At 39.0% G+C, this 25,076-nt stretch overlaps 1 long non-coding RNA gene across 4 annotated transcripts; it reads left to right on the top strand.

The window, feature by feature from the left end:
* The first annotated feature begins 9,370 nt into the window (after window positions 1-9,370).
* Window positions 9,371-20,033, top strand: LOC138066310 (uncharacterized). Of its 4 annotated transcripts, none has more exons than XR_011139622.1 (4): window positions 9,371-13,885; window positions 14,948-17,044; window positions 17,701-17,823; window positions 18,944-20,029. It is a non-coding gene; the product is annotated as an uncharacterized lncRNA (long non-coding RNA). The 4 variants fall into 4 exon arrangements; XR_011139623.1 differs by having other exon boundaries at window positions 17,701-17,750; XR_011139621.1 differs by having other exon boundaries at window positions 17,701-20,033.
* Window positions 20,034-25,076: the final 5,043 nt, after the last annotated feature.

Raw genomic sequence — 25,076 nt, forward strand, 5'->3', positions numbered from 1 at the left:
AAACCTTGGGAAAGTAGCTTTGCAATTTCTACCTAAAACATCTGCATTTATACTACTGAAGCCATATAACTTGACATATTTTAAAAACAACTTTTATTTTACATAGACTGAGAAGTGTGTTGGGGGAGAAATGAAACAATATAGGGCACAGTGCTACAGGAACTAAGGAATTCTATTGCAGAATATGTTGAACAAAGCAATTTAGAGCATGCAGATGGAAGATAAGGTTGCTAGACATCCTTCCCCTAATTCTCTTTCTTTTTTTAGCCCTTGAAGGGTTAAAGTACTTTAGAATCATTAGAACACCTCAGCCTGATATTTCTGCGATATTTTAGAACGAAAAGGGAGCATATACAGAGCTGGCATGTGAAATTCCAGCTGACTCAACACTAATCTTTGCTGATACATTTTATTAAAAAAATTAACAGCAAATATTTTAAAAGATGGAAGATATGCCTAATTTAAGTAACCTTTCACAAAGAAATATTTCAACATATGGGTTTATAGGGGCTTATATATCAATATATGGGTTTATATATCAATATTTCAATGTATGGGCTTATTATATGGGGTTTATATATGGGTTTAATTTATGAGTTTAATAATCAACACAGGTTTCAATTATTACAATCAAGCTATGTACTGTACTAAGCAACGGCTGTATTGCTACAAGAACAGGAAGTCTTATGAATTCAGTATTCTGTACCAGAAAAGTATCAAAGTCATTACTTTCTTCTGGAAAGAGTACAGCATTTTCACTGAACGTTTAAACTTAAGGGGAAAGTCAAAAGCAGCTAAATGATCCAAGATATCAAACCTACTGAGCGTTTTTAAGCATCAGTGAAACAAGCCTTGTGCTCCTAATATGTAGGTCAGGACTTTCTAAACTGTTTTTTGCTGAGTATCACCACAGGCTACAGGGTTGGAGCGAGTATCATGTGCATTAGAAACAGCGACAGCAAGTTTCACCAACAGCAGTGATAACTCCAGGCTCTGAATTGGAAGTGTCATTCTGAAGTGTCTTGCAAATTATTAGTGTCATTTTTGCCACAGCTGTTGAATCACTACATTAAACCTTTTCAGAGTATTGAACAAACTGTTCTTTGAACAGCCGAGTTGAAAAAAACCTCATGATTTGTGCCTCTGTGTAATTGCCTGCCATTACCAGCATTTACGATGATCTATCTCCTTTTCCCTCTCACATGGATAAGCAATGACATCTATAATATCATCCCCACTGAGCAAAAGGCAACATATTTTCTTACTAAGTAAGAGTCAGACACGTGCTAGCTGGATGGTCAATATTCATGAACAAAGTGGCCATGTGGTAACTACCAAAGAGCATAAATAAAAGCAATATTTTCCCTGTTTGCCTTTCCTTTACTAAAGGTATTAATTTGATATCTCTGTTTTCCACTCACTAGTTTTCACAAAATTTGTATAAACATAAGTATCTTTGAGATGTCTCCTCTTTCAAATTTCACTGAAATTAACCCTGAATCTAAGAATTACAGTGTGAGACAAACAGTTAGGCAGGCAATCACATGACTCCCTTCCTTCCTTAGAAATACAAGCAAAAAATTAACTGCAGTGCAATTACCTTTGCACCTGGAACCCCTTCTCCTGATGACCCCTTTTCACCTTCACCAAAACGTCCAGGAGGTCCCTAATGATTAGAAAACAAACAAGACCCCAGCTTCAAACTCCATATGCAATTAATGCTTTTTCTTACATGAAATCAGACAATCCAGTACTATCTGGTATGCATTACAGCATTTAGGACTGTAACAGCACATCTGCTAGGCTCCATAAAGCAACAACTTCAGTAAGTTTATATAATGCAATAATGAATAATCCAATACTAAGACAGTGTGAATGACTCAATGTGATACATTTTTTCTCTTTCTGTAAAGGGAAGAACAGCGTAGACTTACATAATTTGTTTAGAAGTTTCCATGTCTTTAAAACGTCATTGATTGCAATAAGCAAAACTCCAGTACTGTCTTCAGGTGTTCTGTTCTAGTATTCCTGAAAGGATTTGGCTAGTTTGGGTCCACCTTGGCCACGCGAATATAATAAAACGAATAAAACTCAGAGATGGACACAAACTAAAAGAAAAACAGGCTTTGCAGGAATCAAATACAGAAAAGTATGGCAAAGTCACAGGCAAAAGTATGTTTCCATTTAATATATCAAAAATGAATATGTACTATCCGTGGTATACCCTGATCCCTTATGAATTTTAAAACGTTTTTAAAGAAGAAAAGAAGTTTTAAATGGAGCTTCCACCGTACTTAAATTCACTATTTGGTTAGAAATTCTTAGAGAGAAGAACTCACAGACTGGTACACAGAGCAAACTTGGCATATTTTTCAATCAAAATTACTAAAAAAAATCAAAATTTATACCTCAGCTATGAGGAGAAATTGCTGAAAATGGTTCCAGACAGAACTGGATGAAAGAATATCTCACACACATATCAGAATTTAAAAGATCTTACAATGGATATAAAAAGGACTGATCAGCAAAGTAAGCAATGTCTGAGAGGCCAGAAAATACACGATTAAACTGAGACTTGCCAAAAGTTAAGCTGAGCTAATGGAAAAAAAATTACATCTAAGTTTATTTAGCCATATAAAATAAAAGGAACAGGGAAAGAAAAAAGCAGTTATTGTGCAATGGAGATGAAGAAATTGAGTATCGTCTAAGTATAACCTGAAAACTAAACATTATTTATAAGTAAAGATGCTGTTACTGCAAATAGGGACAAATGTAGAGATAGCTACAGTAAAACTAGAAGTGGAAATCACAGCAAGAGTCAAGAGTTCCAAAAGCGCAGAAGCTTTTGAGAAATACACAGTATTACCAACTAAATATTGTTCCAGTATTTTATGATCACCACAGAAAATATCATTGCTGAGTATGGCAGAAGAATCAGTTACAAAATGTGTGTGTCCCAACAGTTCCTATATTCTAGTAATTAAGACAGAGTGGTCTCTCATAAGGTGAAATTCTTTTTCATTCTTAAACGTAGAATAGCACTTGTGTTTCCATTAAACCTGCTTTGTATCTGTCATTAGACCCAGGCCACTTAGGAGCAATATAGGGATGTTGTCAGAGTATACAGGGATGCGACGACAAAGGCCAAGGCCCGTTTGGAATTAAATCTGGCAAGGGATGTCAAGGACAGCCAGAAGGGCGGCTTCAAACTTATCAATAACCAAAGGAAGACTAGGGAAAACGTGGGCCCGTTGCTGAATGGGGCCAGGGCTCTGGTGACAGAGGACGCAGAGAAGGCAGAGTTGCTGAACGCTTTCTTTGCCTCAGTCTTCACTGCTAAGGCCGGCCCTCAGGAAACCCAGATCCTGGAGACCAGGGAGAAAGTCTGCAGAAAGGAAGACTTTCCCTTGGTGGAGGAGGATCGGGTTAGAGATCATTTAGGCAAAGCCGACACCCACAAATCCATAGGCCCTGACGGGATGCACCCACGAGTGCTGAGGGAGCTGGTGGACGTCATTGCTAGGCCACTCTCCATCATCTTGGAAAGAACATGGAGAACAGGAGAGGTGCCCGAGGACTGGAAGAAAGCCAATGTCACCCCAGTCTTCCAAAAGGGCAAGAAGGAGGAGCCAGGGAACTACAGGCCTGTCAGCCTCACCTCCAATCCCTGGAAAGCTGATGGAACAGCTCCTCCTGGAGGTCATCACTAAGCATGTGGAGGACAAGAAGGTGATCAGGAGTAGTCAGCACGGATTCACCAAAGGGAAATCCTGCTTGACCAATCGGATAGCCTTCTGTGATGGAATGACTGGCTGGGTAGATGAGGGCAGAGCAGTGGATGTTGTCTACCTTGAAATTCAGCAAGGCTTTTGACACTGTCTCCCATCACATCCTCCTAGGCAAGCCCAGGAAGTGAGGGCTGGATGAGACAGTGAGGTGGATTGAGAACTGGCTGGATGGCCGAGCTCAGAGGGTTGTGGTCAGTGGCACAGAGTCTAGTTGGAGGCCTGTAGCTAGCGGTGTCCCCCAGGGGTCAGTACTGGTCCAGTCTTGTTCAACTTATTCATCAATGACCTGGAGGAAGGCACAGAGTGCCTCCTCAGCAAGTCTGCTGATGATACAAAGCTGGGAGGAGTGGCTGATACCCCAGAGGCCTGTGCTGCCATTCAGAGGGACCTGGGCAGGCTGGAGAGCTGGGCGGAGAGGAACCTCATGAAGCTTAACAAAGGCAGGTGCAGGGTCCTGCCCCTAGGCAGGAATAATCCCAGGCACCAGTACAGGCTGGGGGTTGACCTGCTGGAAAGCAGCTCTGCCGAGAAGGACCTGGGAGTGCTGGTGGACAACAAGTTAACCATGAGGCAGCCATGTGCCCTTGTGGCCAAGAAGGCCAATGGGATCCTGGGGTGCATTAGGCAGAGTGCTGCCAGCAGGTCAGGGAGGTGATCCTGCCCCTCTCCTCAGCCCTGCTGAGGCCTCACCTGGAGTACTGTGTCCAGTTCTGCGCTTTCCAGTATACAAGAGAGACATGGATCTCCTGGAGTGAGTCCAGCAAAGGGCTACAAAGATGATGAAGGGACTGGAGCATCCCTCATATGAGGAAAGGCTGAGAGAGCGGGGCCTGTTCAGCCTGGAGAAGAGAAGACTGAGAGGGGATCTCATCAATGTGTACAAGTATCTGAAGGGAGGGTGTCCAGAGGATGGGGCCAGACTCTTCCTCTGTGGTGCCCAGTGACAGGACAACAGGCACAAACTGAAACACAGGAAGTTCCGTCTGAATATGAGGAAAAACTTCTTTACTTTGAGAGTGACAGAGAAGTGGAACAGGTTGCCCAGAGAGGTAGTGGAGTCTCCTTCCCTGGAGATATTCAAAACCCGTCGGGATGTGATCCTGGGCAATGTGCTCTAGGGGACTCTGCTGGAGCAAGGGGGTTGGACTAGATGATCTCCAGAGGTCCCTTCCAACCTCAACCATTCTGTTATTCTATGATTAGAGCTAATATCGTTTACTGGTTCAAAATAAAGGTTTTCTTTGGATTTTTCAGATTTTTCTGAGTCTCTCTTGTGCCAGAGACACAGGAAACACCTTTTCCGTAGTCTGTGTATATGTTAGTGTGTTTGCACTCTCATTAGGACTCAAGAAATGAGTAAGATGTCAGATATTTATCCTTCTGACTCCCTCATACCTAAAAGAATTTCCTGTTAAAATTCAAGAAAGATAATGCGATTATTGCAAGTATTAACTAAATTCATGGCCGGTCTGTTCCTATGCAAAAATGTTAGGAATACACAAATTGAAGCTCATCTTTCTTATACAAAGAAATAGTAGGTGATTATTGGAAAAAAACGTAAAAAAGTGGAGGAAGTGGAATGATGAAAAATGAAATAGGTAAGCATGAAAATATAGACTGCCAATTTTGCCTTTGATATGTGATATATTACTCTGTTTGAATTACTCTTAATTTTTCCATAAATTTCTGCCTACTTTATTTATCAAAATGAATGCTGAGCTCCTACGGATAATCTTCATTAAGGAAAAATGTGCTGTGTTTTTTATGAGGAAAAACACCTAAACATGGAATATCAGAATGAAATCCAAGCCAAATAATTGTACCGCTTCTTGGATAATATACCTTCTCCAATATGTTTAGCAACAAGAAAAAAAAAGAGCCAACAAGCATTAACAAAAATGATGGAAAAAAACAGTCCATCCACAAATCTGCAAACTAAAGGCACTGAATACAGGGAGATTATTGGAAGGATGGAAGAATAATTGTTTGTCATATGTTTTATTTTAAAAGTTTTGCAAAGCTATTAAAAGATTGGAAAGACCACTAAAAATGATTTACTGTAATGCAGAAGAGAAAGTAGGAAAATATTTAACAAGGAAGGCAAAGACTGTATGTTTCCTTTGTTCTCTTAGAAAAGGAAGAAGTATAAGAGGCAGCTAAAATAAGGAGCTAAGATCCTCCTCTAACAGTGCTAAAAGAACAGTTAAAAATACGTGACATTTAAATATTTCCAGATAAACTATCTGTATTTGAAATAATAAGATATGCACAAAGAATTTGAAATGGCCTAATTACTACTCAGGTTTTAATTTCTATTTCAGATAATTCTAAAGAGAGTTAATAGCAAGAATAGGAGAATGGATAAAAGTGCACAGCTCCCTGTCTTGCAGAAAAGCAAGAAATTTGGATCACTTAGGACCAGGGAAATCTCTTTTTTTCAGATTGCTTGGAAATAGCAGAGTCTTCTCTTTCAGCCATGCTACATATGGTTGTCAGTACCACAGTAACTGCCACGTACAGGTGCATTTTCACTGGCCTCGCACTTGCTGCAGAGAGAGGGCCAGTCAATGTAACCGAAACATTCTGCATTATTTTCACTTCTTTATGTGTGTTCAGATATTTGTGATAAACTTACAGGCATTCCTGGCGCACCAATTCCAACAGGTCCTGGGGTCCTAATTCTTCCTTCTTCCTTCCTTCACCCTTAACAAAATGAGCACTGAAGAGGTGTTATTGCTTGAAATGGGTATTCTTTCTGTAGCAGAGGTGGAGACTGTAATTTTTTTAAAGTAATTGAAAATTTTGATTTCCAAGTGACTTTGAAAAGTGAAACCTGTCCCTTTTGAATCTGGAACTCATTAGAAGTCAATAGCTGGCATCACAGTTAAGCTCTGGATGCCATCCTGTGCAAATTCAAAAACACAGGAATTGTATCATTTTGAACGTCGAATGTTAAGAACTTGAATTTGATGCCGTAGACAACGAGAAGGGCAACATCATGGTGGGTGTCTACTATAGACTACCTGATCAGGAGGAAGTAGGTGAGGCCTTCTTTAGATAGCTAGAAGCAGCCCCACGTTTGCAGGCCCTGCTCCTCATGGGGGATTTGAACCACTCCAGTATCTGCTGGAAGGGCAACACAGCAGAGACAAGCAATCCGGGAGGCTTAGTATTGATACAGCTTAGTACAGCTGATGACAGCTTACTAACACAGGTGATCAAGGTGAGATGCTCTGCTGGATCTTGTACTTACAAACAAAGAAGAACTGATCAGGGATATGAAGATGGGGGGCAGCCTTGGCTGCAGTGACCATGGGATGGTGGAGTTCAGGATCCTGAGAGGAGAGGAAAAAAGCAAAAAGCAGGATCACAGCCCCGGAGTTCAGGAGAATAGACTTTGGCCTCTTCAGGGACCTGCTTGGAAGAATTCCATGGAATACAGTCTTGCAGAAAAGAGGGGTTTAGGAGCATTGGTTGATTTTCAAGGATCATATCCATGCTCAACAATGGTCCATACCAATGAAGAGAAAATCAAGCAAAGGCGGCAGGAATCCTGAATAAATGAACAAAGAGCTCCTCAAAAAACTGAAACATAAAAAGGAAGCATAAATAGAGGCAGGGACAGGTGACCTGGGAGGAATATAGATACACTGTCCAAGCATGCCGGAGGAAGTGGTTAGAAAAGCCAAAGCCCGTCTGGAGTTGAATCTGGCAAGGGATATGACAACAATAAGGGCTTCTACAAGTTAAGCAGCAAAAGAAAGGCTAGGGAAGATGTGGGCCCTCTCCTGGGTGTGGCAGGGGACCTGGTGACAAAGGACATGGAGGAGGCCAAGGTACTCAATGCCTTTTTCACCTCAGTCTTTACTGAGAAGACCAGCCTTCAGGAATCCCAGGACTCCAAAACCAGTGGGGAAGGAAGCAAGAAAAACTCACCCTTGGTGGAGGAGGACTTGGTTAGGGAACTTTTTAACAAACTGGACATATGCAAGCCTGTGTGCCCTAATGGGATGCACACACGAATGCTGAGGGAGCTGGTCAGTGTTACTGCAGAGCCACTCTCAATGACCTTTGAAAGGTCATAGTGATCATAGGGAGTTCCTGATGACAGGAAGGAAAGGCAAGAAGGGCAAGACGGAGGATCTGGGGAATTACAGGCTCCTCAGCCTCAGCTTGATCCCTGGGAAGGTGATGGAGCAAATCCTCCTGGAAGTCATTTTGAAACATATTAAGGTCAAGAAAGTGATTGGGAGCAGTCAGCATGGAATTACAAAGGGGAAACCATGCCTGACCAACCTGATCACCTTCTATGATGAAATGACTGGCTTGGTAGATGAGGGGAAAGCTGTGGATGTTATTTTGACTTTAGTAAGGCTTTTGACACTGTCTCTCATAACATCCTCATAGACAAACTGAGGAAGTATGGGCTAGATAAATGGCCAATGAGGTGGACTGAAAACTGGCTGAACTGTCAGAGGATTTAGAGGATGGTGATCAGCAGCACAAATTCCAGCTGGACACCGGTCACTAGTGGTATCCCCCAGGGTTGCCACTGGGCTGCGACTGTTTAACATCTTTATTAATGACCTAGATGATGGGATCCAATGAACCCTCATCAATTTTCAGGCAATGCAAAATGATGTGGCTGATGAGTGGCTGATACACCAGAGAGTTCTGCTGCCATTCAGAGGGACCTTGACAGGCTGGAGAAATGGGACAACAAGAACCTCATGAAGTTCAACAAAGGGAAATGCAAAGTCCTGCAACTGGGAGGAATAATGCCATGCACCACTACACACTGGGGACCAATGGGCTGCAAAGCAGCTTTGCGCAGAAAAGGCCCTGGGGGTCCTTGGTGGACAACAAGTGGAACATAAGCCACCAATGTGTTCTTGCAGCAAAGAAAGCCAACAGCATCCTGGGCTACGTTAGAGGGAGTGTTGCCAGCAGTAGAGGGAGGTGATTCTTCCCCTCTATGCATCACTGATAAGATGACATCTGGAGTGCTGTGTCCAGTTCTGAACTCAAGATAAGAGAGACGGACTTACTGGAGAGAGTCCAGAGAAAGGCCATGAAGACGATTAAGGGACTGGAGCATCTCTCATACAAATGTATGAGAGGCTGAGAGAGCTGAGATTGTTTAGTCTGGAAAAGAGAAAACTCTGGGGGCATCCCTAAATACCTGATGGGAGAGACTGAAAAAGATGGAGCCAAACTCTTCTCAATGGTGCTCAGTGAAAGGAGAAGAGGCAGAGGACATAAACCAAAAATGCAGGAAATTCCATTTAAGCATAAGAAAAAAATTCTTTATTGTGAAGGTGATCAAACGCTGGAGCAGGTTGCCCAGGCAGGTTGTGGAGTCTCCACCTTTGGAACAACCTGCTCTAGCTGATCCTGTTTTATGCAGGGGGTTGGATCTCCAGAGGTCCCTTCCAACCTCAGCCATTCTGTTACTCAGTGAAACCAGCCCCTATTTCACTGGGAAATCAACCTGTTTTTCAGAAATTTCACTGAGAGTACAGAAATGTTCTTACAGGTGTACCTTGCTCCCATTGCTACTCCTCAGCAATTGTGTGGGCTGGGTCCCAGACTTACTAACGTGTACCTATGTCACCTCAGTTTTCAATCTCAATTGAAAACATAATTTCTGATCCTTCTGATGAATGACACGTGAAAAAACTTATCAGCCCTTCCCCTGTTAAACAAACAGAAGTGACTTCTGTATAAATCACACAAAAAAACCCAGTACATTAAAAGCATTAGAAGTCCTAAATCTAATAATGGAAAAGATGATCACAGTTCCAAAAGGAAATTGATTACCTATTTATATCAATTTTGAAAGAACTGACGAAGAAACCAGAAATAGAATACTCAAATTTATATGTCTCCCTGTTTTAAAGGTTAAAATCAGCTGATCTGCTTAAAAGGAAAGACAGACAAATGTGCAAACGTCAGGGTATGCATGCTTATCCTCCGTTTAATATATGCTTTTCCTGCATTTTAGTTTTGAGCTGACCATTGAATAAGAATGATTTTAGCTATTTTAACATTGCTTCTTCTTTTTTTAAAATAATAAATTCTACCCTGTTAAGTTAATACCTATGGAGAATGTAAAAAATCATCAACTTATTATGTAAAAGTCTGTTAGAAGTCAAAAACAAAAAAAGAATCTTTCAGAAATACCAGTCTTTTATGAGGCATTTATTTTTCTTTATGAGATTACGGAACTTATTACTATGTAATTGTCTAAAAATACATTAATAGAAATTGCTATATCCTTTATTGCATGCTATATTCACTTATATACTCATTGGTACTTAATTCATTCCCAGTGTTTGCCATGACAGTAAACAATTGGATCTATCCTTTGTTTTAGTGGAAAATCCATCTGTTTTTACTTTTCAGTAGTTGTTTTATTTGGCATAAGATGTTTGTCAAATATAAACAGAATGCAGGTTGTAGTATGATGCAGTGCTATATAACAACAGGCTTGAAATAAAGAGATTATAAAATCAATAATTAAAATAACTAGTACATATTTAAAAGAAAAAAGTAACCCAATCTAGTTTGCTCTCACCTTAAAGTAATTACTTTGTACTACTTTCTTGCTACTGATAGAAGTCAGTTGTGATTTGACCTGGAATATCAGCTGATATTTTACAGTACTCAGAATGGATCATACTGCATTAACAGTTTAATTTCTGCAAGGAAATGCTGTCTATTTTATTTCTCCTGTTACTCTCTTTCATGGTAGATTTTGAATCTCTCAAATCCTTAATGTTCTTCTTTCGTAATGAGAAAGAATAACAAATATTTGTTCTTAGACAACAAAAAATTTTTTCTGCTAAACACATAGCAACTTCTGGGTGCAGAAAATAATAAACTAATTTTGCATTGTATCATAGAAATGCCATCGCTCACCATAGAGAAAATTGAGCAATATTGCTTTAAAATATCCAGAATCGAGTTTGGGACTAAAGCTTCATATTCTGATCCGGGTAAGTTCTCCTTAACGTCCTACTCAGCTCTTCACTGTCTGTGTCGTTTCCTCTTTTTCAGAGGTGCTGGGGTCCGGGCAGTTGCACAGAAGTGGGGTAAAATTCCATCCTCACTTCATCAGACATACAGAGCTAGCAATACATCACAGTGTTTAGGAGATCCCTGTCACAGTAAGCAACTCTGCAGATTCCTGTCTCCTCTCCAAGGAGAGGAGATAAAATATCCATGTGCAGCTGTAACCCCTTTCAGCAATTGCAGAGACCGAAAGAATCAGGGATCTGCCTTCTACAATAGCTAATAAAAAAAGTGTGTTGGGGAATTACTACCAAAGGGACATTTCATCTTGACCGGTAGGGATTTTTCTCTGATTCTACACAGAATTATTTAACAGTCATAGCAAATTTCAGACTGCTTGACCAGAATTATTTTCTTCAGCTGTTAAGGGATGACTTTGTCACTCATTTTGGGATACTGTCAAAGTTGCTACTTTGTCTACTTGAGGAGTTTGCCAGAAATCCCAGCAGTTTGAGAAATGAATTGGCAGGTACTCACTGAAAGGAAAAACATGTCACAGAAGACATAGAGGGCCCTTATGGACAGCTAACTGTGCCAGCACAGCTCCATACCCTGTGCCAGATGTGCAGCAAATTCTTGGAATTACCAGAATGTACTCTTTTTGCCCCCAAATGCATACCATTTAGCAACAAAATAGATTCTCTATGAAATGAACTCTCAGAAAACTATGCAGGAGTATTTCTATGGTTTGACGGCTTTCTTTTCACTCACCTGAGGTCCCTGTGGTCCTTTAGGGCCAAATGGACCTTCCAATCTGTATTTATTAAAAAAGGAAAGATCGATATAAATAATTTAATTAATATTAATATTTTGGTTAAATACAATTAAAAATAAAATTGAAATAAAATTAATTCAGTATTAATTCTAGTTTAATAAAAAATAATATTTGAAACAATATGCCAATATTCTGCATTGAAATACCCTGAAACATCATTCTTGTGTAACATATCAAGTCTTTTGTAGCCCTTTATAGACCTGCTTAGTTCACTATAGTTTCTGACACTTTATAGATGGCAAATGCTTGTTTCATCATTACCTTTTACAGGTTAACTAACAAAGTTTTTATAATCCCCACATAGATTCCATGTTAAGTTTTCTTAGCTGCTTTTTTTTACGTTCAGAAGGCCTTTAAAATATGCCTTGAATAATTTTCTTTTATCTGACAAGACATTTCACTTAGCCTACTAACAGCTTCTTGTAAGTCTATTTAAGATTTATTTCTCTGTTGAATGATGTTTCAAATAATTTCTACAACTCTTTTGTCCCTTAAGAGGTGTTGCAAGCCCCAGAGGATGCACAAAGTTTCCTATGCTTTCAGAATTTTACCATATCACAGAAAACTTTCCCTTTCCTTTGACAGAACTTTGAGCTCTTTATTGAAGTAATTTATTTAATGACTGCTCTCTAGGTATTTACAAATATGTGCATGTTGTCTTCAATACTATATATATAATATAAGGAATAATATTCAGAAATACTATAGACAGAATTTCATTATGAATCACATGACAAACCTGAGCAATGACAAGAACATCCATTTTTCAGTATTTTGTATATTACTTAAAGAAGTATAATCCTGACCGTTTTGAGTTTATCCTACATGTTTAGATAATAAGGGCTCAACTGTCCTTCCCCTGAGCACGGTTCTGAAGTCTACGAAGCCAAACGAATACTCCTGCTTGGCATCTAGGGGGCTTGGAATAAATTCCATATCCACTTCACAGGTCACATTCAAAAACAGAGATAAAGCAAAGGATGCATTTAGAGAGCATGTACAGAACGTATCTGTATAATTACTGACAGGCTGGATACCACTCCCTTTTATTAAGGTTGCCCAGTACATCATTTTTAAGGCTCTGGTTTTGCTTGCTTATAGCTTTATGAAGCTTGAAAGACGTAAACTGAAACTATTCATGCCAGACGTCTTTCTGTTTAGCCAGAATAATTCAATCATTTCCAAGAATGAGGCTAACGAAGAGCATATGTTTTTCTTTAGTTAAAAGCATTATTTTTAAAAATCTGTTTCCTTACTGTTTGGGAGCAGTAGCATATACTTTGGAAAGTATAGGGTTTAAGGGAGGAGGAAGAGGGGAACTTGCTGTAGTTCTGATACTGAACTTTGGCCAAATTGTAAGCCTTTGAAAAATGTAATTTGCACGCTGTCATAAAACACTTAAGATTTTAGTAGCTAAATTTCCAGAAGGTTCCATTTGTGCTGGGCATCCTCCAGCCCTGGGGCTGAGAAGAATTTTCCACATGAGTTTCAACACAAGAAACGAAAGCAGAGAATATCTCCCACGCTCAGAGGCCTGGGTTCATCCCATCTAACATGAAGCACCTGGGAAGCCTAAGCTAAGAGCCCGCTCTCTCGAAGTTCCATACAGAACCCAAGCTACGCGCTTCAAACATAATTCATGGAGGATTTCTTCATTGCATCCTGGAAAGTATAGAGCATCTAGGCTCTTTAGTTACTGAGGTAAAGAAATTTATTTGGAGCAATAGGACAGATGGATGACTGAAAGCGTGGTACACAGGAGAAAGTTCTGATTCAAAATCAGAGTACAAGAGAGGTAATAGCTTGCAACAAGGGACATATTTTGGACAGACCCTGGTGGTAGGTTGGAAAAAGAAACTGGAATTGAGAGCTATTGTTTAGGTTAGTGGGAAAAGGAGATAAGGAAAGAAAAGGAAAACAGAAATAGAAGTCTGCCATTGGTAGAACATAGAAGCATTAGCCAGAATTAAAAAAAAAAAAAAAAAAAGAGTATCTCAGGGGAATAGAACTGGGAAAAAAGTGCAGGAATGGGAAGAGAACTCGGAAAGATAGAATCTGGAGGGACTAAATGCAAAAAGGGTTGAACAATGAAGGCAACAGCCAGTCTGCCTTCTGAGGCCCATATTCCTCTGCAGAGCTTGAAAGCAGATTCAGGATTCCAGTGTTTCTCGTCCCTCCCTAGTACTAACTAGTCAAGATAAATGATGACAACCTACTCTCGCTATCTTTTACTACATCAGCTCAGAAGGTAATGTCTGGGTGAAAGATTTCAAATTTTACCTAGGAATAAAATCTGATCTTAATGAAGTCAGCGTTTTCAATTGTGGGTATCTCTCTCTTATTACAACTTCCTCATGAAATATGAGCTTTGTTTTTCTGAAGTATCCCTTCGAAGATTTTTGAAGTACTGCATACTCGGTATCTTGCAAAACATTTTAATTAAAAAGTGCGGCTTATTCTCTCCCCTTTTTGCCCTGGTGTTCCACATTCTCCTCTTTCACCCTATAAAAATTGTTAAAACATCGTACGCTTGAAGGATTTTTTTTATAATTTTTGCGTTTGAACATAATTTTAATATAATTTTTAAGGTAAATTTTAAGGATTTTTACTTTTCCTAATAATTTTAAATCTTTTGTGTAAATTTCTATTTTTACAAATGTTTTAACATGTTCTTGCAATTCAAAAATTTTGGTATTCAGGGAAGACTTAGTTCAGCACTGAATGCACTTCACTGCACTTAAGATGTAACTTTTTTTTCCTGGAGAAGCACAAAATAATAACACCTACAAAGTTAAAGAATAACATATGTTGTAACATAAACACAAAATATGCAGTCTCTTTTTTAGGCCAAGCTCCCTTTGGACGATCCCTCTCTCTAGGTTTATATAACAAGCTAATTACCGCGGCATTTGTGGTCTTTGTTTGAATGAAGATCGTGAGCCTGTTTCCACTGCACGAACCCAAATAATTTATTCAACAAAATATTTAAGAAAAAAAGAGTTTACCTGGAAATTAAATTCCACAAAATTGGTTACAACAAGGGACTAAGGAAGAGCTTGTGTCTGCAAATGAAAATCCATTTTACTATAAGGACTCAAACAATTACGTTTGTTGCTATGACTTTCCTTAGTATTTTTATGAATATACCTTTTCTCCTTTATAGATAGGAAGTATCTGTTTAAAACAGAAAGAAAGAAAGAAAGAATCCAAAGAATCATTATTACAAGTGATAGAGAAAGCCTACTTAAACATACTGATTAATTTTAATGAAATAAATTCATCTCAAAGAAAGTTATTTTATCTTTTGCAGGTTTGGTGGTATGCTTTTTAATGATAATAGCAGCTGCTGTGCAAATGTGTCTTTCACCAGCAAATGTTATCACTGCTTTTCTGAGAGATGTAATCTACTTTTGTCCAATTATTAAATCAGATTATATGCGTGTTTAGACCACTGTCAATCTCTTTGACTATAGCTCTTCAGGAGTTCAAATTGGGGGAATGTTAGCATTACGGGATGGAAATACATGGAAAACTTACTTAGATAAGACTGATGTAATCCTTAATTCTGTAAGGGCTCTGAGAGCATCCCCCCTCCTGGAGGTCTGGCTGCCTGGTTGGTCCAAGGTCGGCTTAGAGACCGTGCAGCTGAGGCCAGCCCCCCTTGCCTCTGGTGACTCTGGGGAGAGGCACCTGGGCGGTGCTGCGGGGAGACTCACCAGCCCACAGGAGCTGCTTTAGCTGAGGCTCTAGAGTTTGGCCCTGCCTGAACTATAGCTCTCACTGTGTCACAGCCCTGCCCATGCCTGGCAGGAACCCACTGACCTGGACCTACACCCTGACTGTGGATTGATTTCACAGCTTGACCTCGGACTTGCCTCGTCACTACGGACTTGCCTGACAACCACTGGGCTGTGGCTGATCCCGGTTACCATCACCAGACCTGATCCTGACCTTGACTAGCCTTCCTGCTTCACCTCAGACCTGCCTCATCACTATGGACTTGGCTGCTGATGGGACTCTTGGCTGACCTCAGCTGCCACTGAGGCCTGCCCTGCTATGCTCACTGAGCGACTGTGGGACAGGCCCTGGCTGGTGAGGCCCTTGACTTGCTGGATGGATCATCACCCTCAGCTCCCAACAACTTGTCCTATAGGAAGCAGTCGCCCCTCATTCCTCCCTGAAAAATTCTGCTTGTGTTTCTGTCACAAGTAAACAGCCTACACTGTTACTTCAAACTTTCCTGTTGTCAGTACTGTTCCAAGTCAAGAGAGTATTTAAGGACATCATCAGCCACAAGGCATATTAAGAACAGCTATTCTGAACATAGATTTTTTCTCCAACAAAGATTTAGTTTAGTATAACTGAGGGTATGAAACATCTGTGCCAAACTGAAAAAAAAATGTTATTCTTAAAGAAGGAAACATGCATACCTCTTGACCTTTTTTTTCCACGTTCTCTTTCCTCACCCTGCAAAGTATCAAGGAACACTGTAAAAATATGTACTACTGTCTCATAAACTTGCATCTGACTTTGGATATACTACTTGAGAAATTAGCACCGTTTTTTCTTCTTTAAAGTGATTACCATTTTCTGTCATTATCAAGAATATATAGTTACATACACATATATATATATACACACAATAAAAATAGATATGATACAGATGGCTGGCATCAGAAATCCCAGTCCTGCAAGCTGCTCTATATTAGCCGTTCCCTGTATTTGCATGAAGATTTTTTGAGTATAATAACGTTCAAATAACGTAAAGGTTTCTCCTTCTATAACTGGAGAAGAGGGAGAGAGAGAAAAGAGTAGATGTTTTAGAGTGAACCAAAAACTGCCAAATAATTTAGCTCCCCAGTTCGGTCACGGTCCCTTCATTGCCCGCTGCATGTTTATTAGTTCATTCTTAAAGGTCTGTTTCAGAGTGAGCCGATTACTACTCTCCAGGAAGAAATGCGTGAGTTCTAGGAACAGTTTGCATCAGGGATCATTACCTACAGCCAGCTGTCTGAGACAAGGCCAAATATAGTCCTTCCACCTATGCAACCCCTGAACTCTGTCCTAGGATGCCTCATGCCCTCATCTACCCGAAACAACCTCTGGGTATGCCTCAGAACATGCAATACAAATCTTCTGTATCATGCTACGACATCATAACTCTATTGAGACGTAACAGCTCAGTTTTTTTTAAGTGACCAGAGAGATCAAGGTGCTTATCCATTCCAGGTCCCAAAATTCTGAGGCCTCCCACTCCCTCCCAACTGTAAGCCGTGGCAATACTTCAAATTCTGTTGTCGTGATAGCTACAGAAACATTACCTGAGAAAGAATTCTGAAAACACAGAAAGAAAGTGGAACATCAGGTTGCAATATTTTGATGGCGGAGCTATTCCTTTAAACAAACGGTAACTATTTATAAACGTTTCCCCAAATCCTCTTAATATCAAATCCTCTTAATATCCTCTTAATATTGACGTCTATGACAAAATCAACTATCTAAGGTTTCCAAATAAAGATATACTCACAGGAGGGCCTGGTAGTCCAGGACTTCCCTTCTCACACACGCAGGGCTTCAGTTCACACTGAAGAGTTAACAGAAACGTTTGGAGCATTCTGAAGCATCTTTAAAAATACTTTTTCTAGTACATAGATTAAATGAAGCACCTTACTAACGCAGTCAACAAATGATCTTACAAAATTAATCTTCTGTGTACTAAACACAATTCTATACAGCAAAATCTCCATTAAAACAAGCCCAAATTCTGTAACTAGCGTCAAACTCTGTCACACTCTATGAATAAAACAAGCATTTTGAACAGTCAAAGATTATCTACCTCTTCCTTTTGAACTAAATAAAATGCTGAATTCTAATAAGGCAAAAAAGGATATAGTTAGAATACTAGTTCTATTCCACTTTGGAAAGAAAAGGCTTTTACTGTGCAGCCAAATGTATTCATTCTTACTAGTTAAAACAAACAATGATCCTACAGAAATGCTTGGGACAGATTTGGGCAGGTTTCAGTCACCCTTTCCTGCCCGTGAGTAGCATTTTATTTCTCAGGTGGTCCAAATGACATGAATGAACACACTGAAGCAGGAGGAACTACCCAGGTAGGAAGATGTGGATTAGCAACAGTATCAAAAGGTATCTGCATGTTGACAGCAATGTAAAAAATTCTTTCAGGTAAGAGAAAGCAAAAGGTAGGCTTCTGATACAGCTGAATGACCCTGATAGGGTAATTTGTCATGCCGATATCTGATAGCAGTCACAATTTATAAAAGTCACCTGTGTAGTAAGTCTTCCTGAAAAGGAAAAGGAAGAAAATATATGGGCTTGATATTAGAAGTGATAAATCTTTTTTTTAACCAGATTGCTTTCACAGGTTACAGTATTTTCAAGGTAAAGGGCAAATAAAGTGAAAAGCACTGATCTTTACATCGTTTTTACAATAATTAATAGTTACTCAGTAATGTTGCACATATAAGACTCACTAAGATGAGAAAGCATGGCACACTATATCCTTTTATGAACACACTGTAAACTGAAAATAAAACATTGAAGTATCACACTGAACAATATACACAAATTAACACAGGGAAAGATTTAGGAAAGGGAATGAGAGAGATACTGTTAAGACTTGTAGAGAGAAAGCATCAAGAGTTCCTTTTGTTTCTAAAAATGCTCACTGCTATCCTTTCTGCATGAGCAGCATACACCATCTTCATAAATATCTAATCTGCAGCTTTTAGAGATGCTCTGATTGTCTCATTAAGAAATTCTAAATGAAGCTAAGCTACTGCTGTACAGCTGCACAGCTCTTTGTAGCCCCTTGCATTACTGCAATGCACAAAGGAACCATATTTCAGGGAACTTTTTTCCATTGGAGCAGGAGATAGCTGGGTAAAAGACCTGGTAAGTCAGTCCACAACCAGACCTAACAGAGCAAACTAGAAATGTTTGTAACAACACATTTTACTATTTCAGTGGAGTTACTCCAAATTTATACTTTTATAACTGTAAACTGAATTATCTTACAATATATGCAAGAAATATCAGATTTCTAGTTTTTCAGTCTTTCATATTTCTCCCTATCAGTAGCTGAAAAGGTCCATATGTTCCTATATCAATGCCCTACATATACCATTTCCTAAAAGGTTAATAATAGTCTCAGATATCTATTTTAAGATTTCTTAAATTATGAAGATCCTCTGATCCATGCCTTCTTAGTAGGGAGTTAATTGTCTAGAACAGTGAGAGAACAGATTTTGACATACCTTATACCTTTACTTTATTCCTTTAAAAGATTCTGAAAATCAGCAAACAAGACTGAAGAGTTAAAATGGAAGTAGTTAAGCCTGACCTAGCAGTGACAGGATGACAATGAAAGGTGCTTGTTACATGTGCCATACGGCATGTATGTAAAAAGGAAGACTAAACGAGCACAATTATCATCAGTATCTTTGTGAGTCTTCCCTGAGAGTGGTAATCCTGTAAGAAGAATGCATAAGTCAAGCATCGTCAGTGCATCAAAGACTGCAGTGACATGTGCAGTCACGTAACATATGCTAGGCTCAAGATAATTTGTGGATTGACACAGTACCTAACAACACTAGTCAAGAGTGAAGACAAAAAAATGTTCACAGACTGGAAAAATCAAAATGACCTTAAACCTAGCCACCTGATCATTGCCAACACGGCTGTTGACAGAAGTATGACTGATGGCCTGCCTCCTGTGAGATGCTAGCAAACACGAGGTTAGTAAACTCATGGCATGACTGAAGATGGCAAAGTTTGTAGCTCTTACTCCAAATGAAATCTGAAAATGGGTTGCGAGATCCTGATTGCATCATTTTTGCTATATTTGTGAAACGCAGATCATCTAGCAACTTAGAAAATGTGACTAAAATTAATATCTCTATGAACAAGGGAGAGGACTTTGTTTCTCAGATGGACTTCGCTTCCCACAGTGAGAGGAAGCACAGGATACGCCTTAGTGCCATAAAACAGAAACAAAAAAGCCACATAGACAGTTTCTGCAGGCTGCAACATTTAATACAGAAGAAAGAAAAAAAGACAGCATCAGTGGGCTTGTTGAAGTCATTCTCAAAACTTAACTTAAAAAAGTAAACTGATGTTTTGGAAAAACTTAAAGCTGTGTGTGATGCTGGTGTAAGAGTGACAAGAGAACCAGAAAAAAAATGGGATTCCCATTCGGTGCCTTTTTGGAAAGCCCCATCAAAAGCATCAAATTTCCAGACTATTTGAAATTAATAACTTCTGATTGTATATTGGAAAATTAAGAAGGAGAGAAGAAAATATTGCCTCATAAAAGTTGGGTCGAAGGTCTCCAAGATAGGGCATATAAATAAATAAGTAACAATAAAGTATACTGCTGTTTAATATATGCAAAATGTTTTATGCTTTATTTTTGTTGTAATGTGTATTTCCTATCTTTGCCATAAAATGCTCATATTTTATCTTAGGACTCATAAAGCTTTTACTTCCCTTTGGTATAATGCCCATCAAACACTGAGGGAAATAACAACTCATCATATGGTTTCATATGGCATATTCATATGGTTTCCACAGAAGTAGAGGGCCACTGTGAAGCAACATATTCCCACAGATCTGCCCAGGGAGCTCACTGGAGGAACTGGCTGGGAATACTCCTCGTCAGCAGAGTCTTGGTGGGAGCTTGCTTTGCTAGCTGCAGTTTCTTCTCGGGGGCACAGACAAGCACTCCTGTGATGTCGGGCAGCAGGGACTCATCTCACAGCCTGGAGAATCTCTTTACAGTCACACAACTCACGGAATAACTGTGGTCATAATCAGGATACAGACAGCTATGCCCATATATTTGTACCAGGGAATGACGGAGAACAGTGCTTTGCTCCAGATGTTGGTTGCCCGAGCACAGACATTAAATCTTTTTTTTTCTTTTTTTCCCCAGCTGAACCATTCCATCTAACCCTGTAATACTGTCAATATGAAGAAGTAAGTAAGAATCGTGTTAGGAAACTAAATATATATTAGGCACCCAGGGTCCCTACAGACTAAAAGGTAACATTAGGTCACATCCATACTGGTAAATTATACGTGCCCACAGCCATTATCAAGCCCTGCTGTGGCCATCTGTCAAGAAAGAGCCCGTGATCATACCGTTAAGCTTTCTTAGCCTTCATAAGAGTGGCTGCATGAAAACAGAAACTGGTCATTGTGTTGTGCTGACTTTTGAACAATGCCTAGGAGTTGTTTGTAAAATTACAAGTTGGTTTGGGCCAAAACCATGACAAGGATCATTCTAGCAATTTAACTGCATAAATAACTGAGTTTTTCATGCCTGGGACTTCCCTGTCACTGTTTAGATTACGAACATAATACAGCCTTAAGAATAGGACTGCTAAAAGACTACACAGTGAGCAAGAAATCACTTAGCCGACTAAAATAAGTTGAGGGGAAACGTAGCTTAAGACTTACATTACAAAAAGAGTTAGTTGAATGCCTCCACGTAGAATCATTAATCATGATGTCTTTTTTAGACGGGTAAGTCTCATCAGTCCTTCCTCACAAATTAAAAAAAAAAAAAAAAAGAGTGTCTCCTCTTCTTCCTGTTAAAATAGCTTAGTGCTTAGAAGAAAATCCTTCTTTTTACTGAACTCAGGTTTCCCAGATCTGAGATGAATATGCTTAAGAATTAGATATACCAGGGTGAGGATTCCTGAGCAGCTCCTATGATGCTGTTCTATCCTGTGTAAATAATAAAGTACCAGTTGACCCAAGAAAGCTCTATAGCCCAGTACCTACAGCATTCACTTGGGAATCAGGAAAAGTAAGAGTAGAAACCCACATTACTGTTATCTTAATAAATATGCCAGGCAAAGAATGTTTGATCTACAGCGCAGTGACCACCAGAACAATTCATTCAGTCTGTGGCCAACTTCACAGTGCCGTCTTTTCCAAATTCCCTCATAGCTGAGGAAGGCTGCAGGACAGACGAACTGTTCTGGTGGCAACAACCTGTTTATATTTGCTGTGTTTCTATTATGAGCTCTACTACTCTATTCTTCCCATGTTTCCAATCCTTGTACCTGAACTTTTTACCTTAAGTTCTAATATAGCCTTTGTTTTCTTTTAATGCAATTGCTGCCAAGTGGACTATGAGTCATTTATCATGGGCCAGGGGCTGGATCACAGATTCCTTGGGAAAGATGGTAGTAAGAAGTGGGCTGCCAATGCTTCAGCTCAGCAAAACATCACTAAAGCCCACAATCACTCCTTGAGAGCGCCTTCACAAAACGTGGCAAGCAGGGCACATGCAACCAGGTTGCAAAAGTTGTTGCAGAGCTGATAACTGTTTCTCATCATGTTGTTTTGGATGGTCTGTGAGAAATAGGAATGTAATGCATACACAATCAATATTGTACTTGTGAGACATGTCAAGACACATGGCACTTCTTCAGATCAACCGTACTGCACACAGCAGGAGTTCCAGTCACCAGATACGGAAGGAGCCATGGCATAACACCCCTCTAAAGCCCCTTTCAGAAGCAAAGTAGCTCACCAACATATGAAATCTGGACACCAGTGCACTTTCCACTAGACTCTTGGGCACAATAGTAGTACCCACTGCTAGCTGTGCTTTCACAGAGCTAGGTATGTTCAGAATAGGGACAAACTAACTGTGGGTATCTTCAGTCTGTTAAACGGGGATCCGTTGCAAGATCTGTCTGTATCAAGTCTTTTGACGCTAAGCACTTGGAGAATTTTGCATATGCTGAGAGGCAGCAGTGATGAGTGGTCGCAGCACACAGTAATGTTTCCTTTGCCTAGGAAAGTTCACAGACTTCCAGAATTACGCAGAAATTTAAAACATCTGAAGTTTGGCCTTGCGCACCTACAGAAAAATAATTCACTTTCAACACACCCTGCAAATCTAGTTCTTTAAAAATGCAAACAGCTATCTTACCGCTGTATGTTTCTGTTAGCAATACAAACTACCACGGACTGAAGGAATAAGAAATGTAGAACTGACCCAGTGTGAGAATTACTGTGTATCAAGTGTAGCTTGCTTGTCCTGACCCTTGAACTGGAAACATCTCCTCTCCCACTCATTTACGAGCCTGCAAACTCCTGCTTTGTTACCTACCAAAGTACATTTTAATTGTCACTGTTAGAAAAGGAGAAAGTGTAGCCTTGCTAGTTACTTACTAACTTTGTTGTCATCTCATCCGTCAGATGAAGATCATCCAGGCACAGAACAGGTAAAAGAAAATTAGAAGATATCAAATGTAGTTTTTCTGCATTGTCCCTTTTCTTAGAAAACCCCATGGTAAAAAAAAAGTGTTCTAAAACTTCTAGCTGCTGCAACCATACCCTGGACATTTGGACTGTCTAGGGGATCCACACCATCAGTCATTAAAAAAGCCACTTTCACACTTTGGTTACAACCTTCAGTTTTAAAGAGCTGAGCAGCATTAGAAATTGCCTAATAGGAATAGATGCCATGGCCAATAAAACTCATACTCTTGATTTTGTCTTTAAAATTCTACACATTTTTCCAAGCTGTAAAGGGATGATCAAGGCTGACTGTGCTGCTCAACAGCATACTTGCCAGTTTGACATTATACTTCTGAGATTTAACTTGTTTCATCAAAAAAATATTGTCATGTAAGTTGTAAACAATTCTCTTCTGTGCTTCAGACAATCCATTATTTACACTTTCTGAACTGTCCAAGATATATACTGTATCCAAGAGATACATATCACCTGTAATAGAATAAAAAGTTGCAGAGACACATCAATGAACATTGCAGAAACTTGTGCCTTAGAATTTAGATAACTCACTGGACCATTTCTAGCTTTGTCCCTTCCTCCTTTGTCCCATTAAATTACCTCATTCTGCAAAAAGTAATAATGATGAAATTCTGCTCCAAATTACATCATTACAAATTTATCACAACAAGTCATCCATGCTTGATTAAAACCACTCATACCAAGGACCTAAATTCTCTTAGCCTTAAATTTACATAATAGGTTGCCCAGCAAATTAATTTACTAAAAATGATGAGCATTGTCATAATTTCCCAATGTGAAAAATAATGATTAAGTTTCATCTATGTTCATCTGAAACTACATAAATGCAGGAATAAACAGTGGAACACACTGCAATATGCACATTATATTCTACTGAAAAAAACAAATAAAATTGTTTTAATCTGGACAATTATCATTCTGTATCAGACCATTAGGCTTTTGTAGTCTCTTTCTGGTTTGTCCATAAACCATTTGGTACGTGAAGACAGCCAAAAGCATAAAACAACAGGCTGAATGTTTTAACTACATAGTGATTCTGATCCAGAATCAGATGACTTACTCTTCCTTTTAAAAGAAAGCAAGTATCTATCACACTTTGATAATAACAAGCAAATATATAGATGCACATACTGTATATGCAGAACTGGGCATTCCATTGAGCACATTTTGGATCTAGAAGCAGATTCAAAAGAATAACATAAACAAAATGGTGACAACTTATTAAATACATGCAAGAAATCACAACAACAAGTAAAATCTCAGCTGTAGCTCATTTATTGAGCTCTTTGAGAGAAAATACAGGCTGAATACACATGGTTTTTCTCATTATATTTTCTGAAGACTATCTAACTTTCAGTTCTAAGATAGGCAGATGATACCTCCATTATTACTGTAGTATTACTAGCAGAAACAGAAAATATTTTTTTAAAAACTGTTACTAACAAATAACTGAATTTACAATCCATATTTCTAAACTGAACTTTATATGTGGATTTACTTTCAGGTTTACAATGCTGAGTGTACATTCTCTTTTTCTTTAGAGGCACTGGTTCACATGTGAAATTCTAAGTCTTCACACCTTATGAGCTTTTAGTAACCGGGTATATAGAATTGTTTGGAAAATAAAAAATACTAGTCAATGTGGTAACTAATTTCTTCAATACAGATTCTCAAATATACTAATTTCAAAAACTGCCAACAGCCTAAGAGTAGTTAATTTCAAATATCATCATTAGAATTACACAATAAATTATCAGTATAATAAACATATTTATTAAACATGTTCTGAGTATTTTTTCAGCAGCTGAAAATCTATTAATATTTTTCTGAGAAGATAAAAAGGAAAAATACACCAAACAAAACAGTAATATAACAACTAGAATTAATAAGAGCAACACATACATTTATATATTCTGCTGTTTTTGTTCAGTACTCGGATAATTTCATTTGTGAAAAATGCTCTAAACTATTTATTTTCTTACCTTTCAATGCATTTAAGCAGCAAAATGTAGACCAAACTTCAAGTGACAAGGTGACCTGAGAATATGTTTTTATAGGACCAATATGAAAATGAATAGCTTCTCTTCTTATAATGAAGATTACCTTGCCTATGAATCCTTTTG

This window comes from Struthio camelus, chromosome 2 (genome assembly GCF_040807025.1).
Source record: "Struthio camelus isolate bStrCam1 chromosome 2, bStrCam1.hap1, whole genome shotgun sequence".
NCBI lineage: Eukaryota > Metazoa > Chordata > Aves > Struthioniformes > Struthionidae > Struthio > Struthio camelus.